The following is a 10,497-nucleotide window of genomic DNA, read 5'->3' as shown; positions in this document are numbered from 1 at the left end:
AATGTCAAAAGGGCACCTTGGTAGAATTCCAACAAGGGAGGCAGGAGAGAGGAATGAATGGAATGAAAGGAGGGGAGTTCTTTGACAGTCTGTCTCCACCAGTCTACATAGTTCCCCGAGCAGTTAGTTACCAGAGGAACCTGTCAGATATTTACATTGATATCTCATTCTTAAGAAGACATGAGAAAATAGTAACAAAGGCATTACTGCCAGCAGCTGCCAAAATGTTTATTTCCCAAGATATCTTAATCACACTCTCCTTAATGGTTGGTCTTTTTTAATGTCAGTCTTTTTAAAACCACATTCATTCAGCATGAGCCGGAGACTCTGTGTCCATGGTAGTCTTGAAGGGGGCGGGGAAACTTGAGGCAAATTTAAATATCCTTTCTACGCTGCCTGGTAAGCCATTCAGCCAAGAGTCACAAAACCCAGGTAATAATACAACTCTCCATCCCTGCAGTCTCCAGTTTCTTCACTAAGTGATCTTCTCATTTGCCTGTCATCAAAACTAAGCTCATGAGACAGTTCAAGATGACTATATAGTAAGATCCTGAACTCACCCCCTCTCACAGACACAACAAATATACAGTTACGTGTGAAACAAATCCCTCTGAAAACACCTGAGAACTAGCTGAACACTTGCTCCAAAACAAAGATAAAAGGGCCACATAAAGATGTGTAGGAGAGTCAGAGACACACACTTACCAAAACCCCCACCCCCGGTGTAGCAAATCACAATCTGGAGAGATGTCAAAAGTACATACACACATATATATACAAAATAGAGCTTCTCCCCACACCAGTCACCTGAACCCTTGGGCCCTGCACCTGAGAGATGAGCCCCCAAAATGTCTGGCTTTGAAAACCAATGTGTCTTTTGTTCTAGAGAAAAATAAGGTTATAGAGAACAAAGATTCTGCTTTTAAAGGTCTCACACAGAGACCCAATTTGGCCCAGGACCCAGCACATAAAGCAGCAGTTTGAATAGAGCCTAGACCTTATGTGAAGGAGATTCATTCACTAATAAAGCATCTGCCAGAGGGGCAGACATCTCCTGGTTCACTCTCTGGGAACAGAACACTGACGGATGCCATTAGTATGGGCTCCCTCAATGCTGCTGGCACTGGCACTGGTGGGTGTCATTTTTGCCTTCTCACTATAATCTGATAACAGTGGTAGGTGAGCAGCCCCTGCCCCCCACCTGTACCACCTGCACTTGACACTGACAGATGCAGAAGGTGAACAGCCTGCTCTCATCATGCCACTTGTGCGAAACCACCAGAACCAATAGGCAAGGAGACTTGCCCCCCTCCCATGCCACTCACACAACCCTGTCAGAACCAAAAGGTACACACATCCCACACCCCATTGAGCACTAGGCTTAGGTCAATAGCCGGAGTGTGTTTCTGGACCCCATGGGGCTAAAATAAGTGGAGAGGTAGTTTGAAAGACAACCAAGAACTACTGCAAAGTTAAACAATAAGATTCATCTCCTACACAGGGCTATCCCTCCAAGACAGGGAGAGGGAGCTTTTTGACATAACACACAAAAACAAACAGCATCAAGCAAAATGGAGAAACAGAAGAAAATGTTCCAAATGAAGAACAAGATAAAACCACGGGGCGGGGCGGGGGGGGGGGGGGGACTTAATGAGATAAGTAATTCACCTGATAAGTAATGAAATGGAGAAAGTAATTTACCTGATAAAGAGTTCAAAATAATGGTCCTAATGATGCTCATGGAACCTAGAAGAATGATGGAGGACCACAGTGAGACATAGGAAATATAGGCAAGTTCCAAACAGAGCTCACAGAGCTAAAGAATACAGTACCTGAACCGAAAAATTCAGTAGAGGAAATCTACGGCAGACTAGATGACACAGAAAAATGGATCCGCGACCTGGAAGACAAGGTAGTGGAAATCACTCAAACAGAACAGCAAAAAGAAAAAAGAATTTTTTATAATGCGGGCAGTTTAAGAGACCTGTGGGACAACATTATGCGTACTAACCTTTTCATTATACAGTTCCTAGAAGGAGAAGAGAGAGACAAAGGGGAAGAAGACATATTTGAAGGAATAATGGCTGAAAACTTCCGTAACCTGGGGAAGGAAATAGACATTCAGGTCTAGAAAGCTTACTGTGTCCCAAACAAGATAAACCCAAAGAGATCCACATCAAAATGCATTATGATTAAAATGTCAAATTTGTAAAATAAGGAGAGAATCTCAAAAGAATCAAAAGAAAAACAACTTGTTATGTTCCAAGGAACCCTCATAAGACCATCAGCTGATTCTTCAGCTGCAATTTCACAGGCCAGAAGGAAGTGGCATGATATATTCAAAGTGCTGAAAGGAGAAAACTTCCAACCACAAATACTCTACCTGGCAAGGTTATCATTCAGAATTTAAGGAGAGATAAAGAATTTCCCAGAAAACAAAAGCTTAAGGAGTTCATCACCACCCAAAAAGCCTGACAAGAAATTTTAAAGGGATTTCTTTCAGCTGAAAAGAAAAGGCCATAGCTAGAAATAAGAAAATATGTAAAAGAAAAAAACCTCACTGGTAAAGGCAAATAAAAAGCAGAGATAGTGGTTCAACCACTCTGAAAACCACTATGAACGACAAAAGTAGTAAAATCAACTGTAACTATAATAATTAGTTCTGGGGTACACAAAATAAAAAGATGTAAAATCAGAGATCAAAAAATAAAACATGGGGAAAGGGAGTAAAAAGATAGAGCAAAATAAAATTTTTGTTTATTTTAGGTGATTTTAATATGCCATTTTCTGTACCAGGAATGTTCTTTCTTCAGAGAGCCCCAAGGGTCTTCCTCACTTCCTTCTGTTCTTTATTTAAATATCACTTCATCAGAGAGGCCTTGTTAATCACAAATATAAGACAGCATCTAAACTGTCAATTTAGCTTTCCTTCTCCCCATGGACTTGTTTTACTTTTCTCTGTGGTTCTTACACCATTGAGCAGACATTTAATTCATGCCTTTATTTGTCTACTGCCCATCTCTTAACCCCAGAGCAGAAAGTAAGCATTATGATGTCATGGATTTTGTTTTATTTATTATTTTATATCAATCCCTAGATCAGTGCCAGGCATAGGGATACTCACAAAGATTTTACTGAAAATGAATTAGGAATGAATTTATAATTTAAGTAAGATTTAAAGAAAAAAATTGTAGGATACCTATTTAAGGGGATATCTACTCAGCACTTTCATTTTTTCTGAAAATTGCTTTGCTCCTTCATATTTCACCTCAATTTGAATCCATGCATATGTTTCCTACAAGTGCTCACACGTGCAATTAGTTTCCTAGCTCTTGTCCATAACAGCTTTGCCTAGCAATCATTATCTAACCCAGGATGGGCAGTCTCTTTCTCCAAGATTCCACACTGGACACAGGTGATTGATCGGGAGTGGACGTCAGTCCTCAGTTAGAATTTTTAGGAATGGTAGCAAGTCGAGTCTGTCTCTCCTTATGTGTTTCAAGTTTAGACAGTTGAGGCTCCTGTTGACTGGCCTATTTTATGCCGAAAGCTAGGCAGCTGTGGGAAAACACAGTGAAACCAAAACCTAAAAAACATGATACAAAATGGTAGACTCTTAAGTCAAAATCCAGAATCCTGATTTCCTGAAGAGTGCCTCAAGCAATAAAAATAGTTTTCAACAATTTCAGGGAAGAAATAAATTAGCACTTAATTCTTGAGCTGAAAAATATTAAAACATGACTTCATTTTTAATAATGCTTCCAGTATTTGTCTCTTTAGAGGTAAGAGCAATGCATCTATTTTAACATGGGTGTGATTTTTCTACAACATTGCCATTAGTTATAGCTCGAGGGCAAAAGAATTAGTTCTATTCTCTATGGGAATATCAAGGGGGAGTATTTTATTGTTGCTGAGAAAAGAACTTTGAAACGGCAGCTGATGTAACCAACTGAATGCAAATATAGTGAGGCAGATTTCATTTCATAGTGATCAAGTTATTCATGGAATTTTATTTAATCACACCCTGACAATGGCTAAAAGAAGTGGATAAAATGATCACTATCCTTATTTGGTAACAAGACAATAATAATATCAGTGGTCCTATAGCCTAGAGGGATGAGACTGTAGCTCATTTTTAAATGGAGAATTTATAAACCAAAATGGGCAGTAAAATTCTAAAAATCATCATTTCCTGACACAGCAGAGAAAGAGGTCTCAATGCAAAATTCTTCCACTTCATAACTTTCTTAGAGCTAATCCATTATGTTATAACCACTGTCAGCATTATCTTCTTCCTGTTTTTATCTGTTTTATCTTCCTTCATAGGTGTTGCATCTATAGGAACATGAGTTTTAATTATCTCCAAACACTACGTGTGTTTGGACAGCTTAGTCACTCTCCCTTTCCAACTCTTATATGCACGGTCTTACGGGCTGGATAGTATCCTTTAAATATTCATATGTTGAAGCCCTAGCTTCTCATACCACAGAATGTGACTTTATTTGGATATAAGGTCTTTATAGAAGTAATCAATTTAAAATGAGGTCATTACATTGGGCTTTCCTCCAATATGATTGACTTCCTTATTAAGAGGAAATTTCGACATAGAAATGTAGAGAAAGAAGACAATGTAAAAACACAGGGGGAAGATAGACACTTACAAGCCAAGGAGAGAGGCATGGAACAGATTCCTTTTTAGAGCCCTCAAAAGGAACCAATCCCACCAATTCCTTGTTCTGGAACCACTGGCCTCCCTAACTGTTCTTGTTGTTTAAGCCACCCTGTTTGTGGTAATTTGCTATGGCAACCCTAGCAAAGTAATACACATGATGAGTCTTCTTATCTTTCAAGTCTCAGCACTGAATACCATCTCAGGTCCTTCTCCTAAGCTTCATGTTCATAGAGTTAACTATGCATCTTTCCGTCTGTATAGCACTCACTACTGAAAACCATTTGAGTGACCCCATTGCTCTCAAGTCTAGATACAAACCCTTTCACATTATATTGCAAACACTCCATCACCTGGCCCCTGTCTACCTATCTAGTCTTGCTATGTGCCACATTTCATTCTTTCTGACTACCATGGTCCAGCAGTACCAAACTACTACATTTTTCATTCCACAAATGTTCACTATTCTTGTGCTTCTAAGTTTTTACTCATGCCATCTCCTCACTTCTTACCCCTCTTCTTATTCTCTTGCTCCTTTATCTGACTGAATTTTAATAATCATGTGGTCTCAGCTTATACAATTTTCTCTTAGGTTTCCCTGATGCCTAGTAACTAGCTTACATATCTACTGTTGCCATAGCATAAGAAATTACCCTTCTAGTAGCACTATTTACTTGTTTTTGTCCCTCAAAAGATGATAAGCTCCTCGTAACCAGGGATGTGTTCTGTCATGCTATTTCTACAACCTAGAATAATACTAGGCTAGTAGCACACAATAGACACTCAAATTCTAAAGCACATACACCTTTGTAAAGCCTTACCTGACTATTCTAGCCTTTACCTATCTGAATCCATTGTGATTTAAATATTATCATATTTATGTACTTCATTATTGGTCAAAAATTTGTACAGTATCTCACTTTTCATATGCCATTGTCAGGCAAACACTTAGTTCACATGCCTAACTCTACTTAACAGCTGTATGAGAAAATAGTGTGTCTCACCTTTTCCATGTTTTTTTGCACAGCTCTAGTACAGTTCTTAATGTATTGTAAGCATTCATGATGTTCATTAATAAAGAGGAAAAAATGATCCCATAAAGAAAAGTAAATTTCTGCCTTGGTATCAGGGCTGAAAGCACCTTGGAGTGACCAATGGGTTTTGCTAGACCCATTCTAGCAAAACTTAAAAACACAAATCAAAGGGATAAAACTAATCTGCAAGTAATTTAACTGCCTACCAAAACAAAAGTCACACGCTTAAAGAAACACAAAATAGTCCAGACACTCAACAAGATGATTTCACAATATCCAACATCTAATCAAAAAGTACTAAACGTTCCAAGAAACAGGGAGATACTGCCATAACTAGGAGAAAAAACAATCGGTATAAAATGTAGATGTAGAGATATCTGTAACAACCATGTTTTCTAGTTTCTGTATTTGATGGTTTGATGTTTTGGGGACTTGCTAACCCTGGAGGGACTGGCCCTACCAGGGTCAGCCAATTCCTAGATCTGGTAAAGGACTCATCTAGAAACAGGCCTTTCACATGCAAACTAACAAATCCTGAGTCCACACCCCAAGGAACTTCTTTCTCAGGCTCTCTCACTCAGGGCCACTATTCTCCTGCCCTAATCAACCCAGGTCCAGGTACCAGACTAGAGATAATGCTTATGCATCCAAACTCACTCAAATTATTCTAACTAGCAAACCCCAAACCTTCTTACACCACCTCTCCCATACTTTCCTACAAAAACCACAATAGAGGTGCTCATGTTTTCCCCTCATTCTCTCTGTCTCCTGACTGACTTTGTGTGACCCCTCATGGAGTGGTATGCCTCCTCCTTTTGAGATTGTGAATATAGCAAGCTCTCTTTTCAATGGCAATTGTCTCCTGATTCGCTGGCCTTGTCATAACTGAATAATAAAAGAACTTTCATTTTAAAACAATGTCAGAGGTGATGTAATTAACAATCAGTCATGTCAAAACACCTTTATAATTATATTCAAGTATTCCATTATTTAAAGGAGAACATAAACATAATGAGAAGAAAAGAGGAGAGAAGAGGAGAAAATCAGAGACTTAAAAACTGGAAAGAGTAATAGAATCCATCCAAAATGAAATACAGAGAGAAAAGTGTAATAAAAATGAATGACTTAGTGACTTCTGGAACAATATTAAGTGGTTTAACATCTGTGTATTGGAAGTGCCTGAAAGAGCAGGGAATCAGAAAAATATTTAAAGATATAATGGCCAATTTTTTTATAAACTTTTTGAAAATTATCAACCCACATTTCCAAGAATCTCAGCAAACACCAAGCAGGATAAACATACACGCCCACAGGAAAAAGAAAGAAGATACTGCTATGTGAGCCCAAAGACTTTTTTTCTGTGTGCATGTACATATGTATCTTGCATGGAGAAAGAAAGAAAGAGAGAGAGAGAGAGAGAGAGAGAGAGAGAAAGAAAGAAAGAAAGAAAGAAAGAAAGAAAGAAAGAAAGAAAGAAAGAAAGAAAGAAGGAAAGAAAGAAGGAAAGAAAGAGAGAGAGGGAGAGAAAGAAAGAGAGAGAGGGAGAGAAGGAAAGAAAGAAGGAAGGAAGGAAGGAAGGAAGGAAGGAAGGAAGAAAGAAAGAAAGAAAGAAAGAAAGAAAGAAAGAAAGAGAAAGAAAGAAAGAAAGAAAGAAAGAAAGAAAGAAAGAAAGAAAGAAAGAAAGAAAGAAAGAAAGAAAGAAAGAAAAGAAGAAGGAAGGAAGGAAGAAGGGGGGAGGAAGGAAGGAAGGAAACAAGGAATGAAGGAAGGGAGAGAAGAGGAAGAAAACCATTGAGCCTTGTTATCAAATTACTAAAAGCAATTATAAAGAGTAAATCTTAAAAGAATCCAGAGATAAAAGACACATTACCTTCAAATGAATAAGCATGAGAATAATTGCATACTTCTCGACAGACACTAATGAAGGCTAAGAATTGCATTTTTAACATCCAAAAAGTAAAAGGCTGTCAACTTAGAAATCTATATCCAATCTTCCATACTCATAGAAGTTAGGGTCACCTGGAAAAGATCCTTTGACTTCAAGCTGAGTAGAGAAGGAAAGCAGAGAAAGAAAAAGAAAAAAATTCAAAGCAAAGCAAACAGGCCACTAACTTGCAAACAATATAGTAGTTCCCTAGTCTTTGTGTCATCAAATAATTTACATAAGAAATGGGTGGAGCTCTTCTGTTATAACTGTACTCTTTACACCATCTACAAATGGGCTAAAGCATTAATTTTGATACTGTGCTGGGTGATCCCAACTTATCACTGTTTTTGCATGCCATCAGTTTTTACTAGAAAGATGCCAAAGTGTTATAAAGCAACTATCTGGGAAAAAAAACAACACAAAATTCAGTAAAGGCACCAAGCAAATGTTTGGTCATGCAATTCAAATCACCTTGAGCAAATATCACATTATTAGTATTTCCCAGCAAGAAATAGAACAGATTGAAAAATTACTATGCATTCTACTTCTCTCAAAATTGTTTTTTAAATAAAACCTGCATGTTATTTATATACCTATAACATAATGCCTCTGCAAATGAAAGTTAAATACACTTCAAAAATGTACTGTGGGACTTCCCTGGTGGTGCAGTGCTTAAGAATCCACCTGCCAATGCAGGGGACACGGATTCAAGCCCTGGTCCTGAAAGATCCCACATACCGAGGTACAACCAAACCCGTGAGCCACAACTACTGAGCCTATGCTCTGCAACTACTGAAGCCCGCACACTTAGAGCCCGTGCTCCACAAGAGAAGCCACCACACTGAGAAGCCAGCTCACCGGCACACTGCAAGGAAGAGTAGCCCCACTTGCCACAGCTAGAGAAAGCCAGCTCGCAGCAACAAAGACCCAATGCAGCCAAAAATAAATAAATAAAATAAAGTACATATATATTAAAAAAAAAAGTACTGTGTTCAGTACTGAACAGGGTTAAAACAAGGATGCCTGAGTCAGGCTGCTTGGGTTCTATTTCTGCTCCACAATTGCAGGGTTCCATGACCTTGAGCAAGGTACTTAACCTCTTTGAGCCTTCTTTTTCTTATATGTAAAATATGAATAATAATAATGCACATTTTATGCAGTTTTTTGAAGTTAAAATTGATTTCAGTATTTCATGTGCTATGGTTAGTGCCTAGTAAATATCAATTAATATTAACTGCTGTTATTATTGCTGCTGTTGCTGCTGCTACCATGATTGGTATTGTTACCACTTTTAACACTGCTGAATGTGGAGTTCACTTTTTCCTTTTGGAATGCTGGAAGGTATTCGTTTTTTTCTGGTTTTTCCGAACTTTTTCAGTCTCCATGTTTTCATAAATGTCTTGATCAAATCATACACGATTTATTCTAAACACAAGAGCTTTCGTTGTTTAAAGCATCCTAGATGTTTGCTTATCCAGTGTTCACTTCTCTTGAGTTTATGTTCATTCCTATCGCTTTCCTTCCACTGATTATTCTTACCAGATAATTCACAAGAAAAATGAGGGTCGATGTGCTTTTCTTTTTATCCCCCCGTGTTCCATTATCGAATATACTAAGTTTATCTCTTTCTAGGTCATCATATTGTTGTAATGGGAAAAATATTGTTTGTACGACTCTGCTCAGTCGGGTTCACCCCCCTTTTGACGATCTCAGTGTACACATAGTAATTTTATAACATTCTTTGCTATTCGTATTCTATACCCTTTCCTTTTAAATAACACTTTGAGCCTTCCCAGTACTTAGCACAGGCTGTTTGCTTACAATAACTGTACAGAAAGAGGAGGCCGAATAAATCTATTCTATATACCAGGCCCTATGCCTGGCCTGTATTGTGAACAGAGGGACATGGAATTGAGGGGAAAAAAAACTTAATAATAATACCTATAATTTAATTTTTTTCTACATATGAAACTCTGGTAAGTGTGGTAGGTTCTTTACTCATTTTATTCTCACAAAACCCTAAAATGTAGGTAAAAGCATATCCTCTACTTTTTTTTTTTTCTTTTTTTTGGAAGGGTGGTGGGCCAAGCTATGTGTCTTGCAAGATTTCAGTTCCCCAACTAGGGATTGAATCCCGGGCCACGGCAGTTAAAGCAGAGAATCCTAACCACTAGACCACCAGGGAACTCCCTAATCCTCTGCTTCTTAGAAGGGAGACTGAGGTGCTGAGAGGCTGAGTAATTTGACAGTATAACTCTGGGTGAACGCGATAGTTGGCATTTAAACTTCGGCAATCTGGCTCCAAAGACTAAACTCCTAACTGCTATGTTACTTTATTTCTATAACTTCATCATAGAGATACCATTTTTAAAATATTCATCTCCCTTGTTTTAGGATTGATAACATCTGTGATTATAAATTAGAATTATAGCATTTTTAAGTTTATCTCTTCTCTTGAAACGTTTTGTCAGAATTTCAAGCTATGGAATTACTTTATTCTGAACATTTTAACACCTGTCTTCCTAAAGATGGTAGCTCACTTTGGACTCTTCCTTCCAGCCCTTTGCTATTACAAAAACTAAAATAAAATAGCGGGACTTCCCTGGCAGTCCAGTGGTTAAGACGCCATGCTTTCACTGCAGGGGGCACGGATTTGATCCTTGGTCTGGCAACTAAGATCCCACACGTCTCTCGGTACAGCCAAAAAAAATAAAAAATAAAAATAAAATAAATAAAATGCTATGGCAGTAGCCCATAATAAAATAAAATAAAATAAAATAAAATAAAATAAAATAAAATAAAATAAAATAAAATAAAATAAAATAAAATGGCAAGGTGTCTTGTCGCTAAGTTCTTACCATAATTTT

General features: G+C 37.9%; 1 non-coding gene across 1 annotated transcript; it reads left to right on the top strand.

The window, feature by feature from the left end:
* The first annotated feature begins 9,416 nt into the window (after positions 1–9,416).
* On the top strand, positions 9,417–9,539 carry LOC130830665 (small nucleolar RNA SNORA51). Its single transcript, XR_009047837.1, has one exon. It is a non-coding gene; the product is annotated as a small nucleolar RNA SNORA51 (small nucleolar RNA).
* The last annotated feature ends 958 nt before the right edge of the window (positions 9,540–10,497 follow it).

This window comes from Hippopotamus amphibius, chromosome 10 (genome assembly GCF_030028045.1).
Source record: "Hippopotamus amphibius kiboko isolate mHipAmp2 chromosome 10, mHipAmp2.hap2, whole genome shotgun sequence".
Lineage (NCBI taxonomy): Eukaryota > Metazoa > Chordata > Mammalia > Artiodactyla > Hippopotamidae > Hippopotamus > Hippopotamus amphibius.
This window is presented reverse-complemented; position numbering and strand designations above follow the sequence as displayed.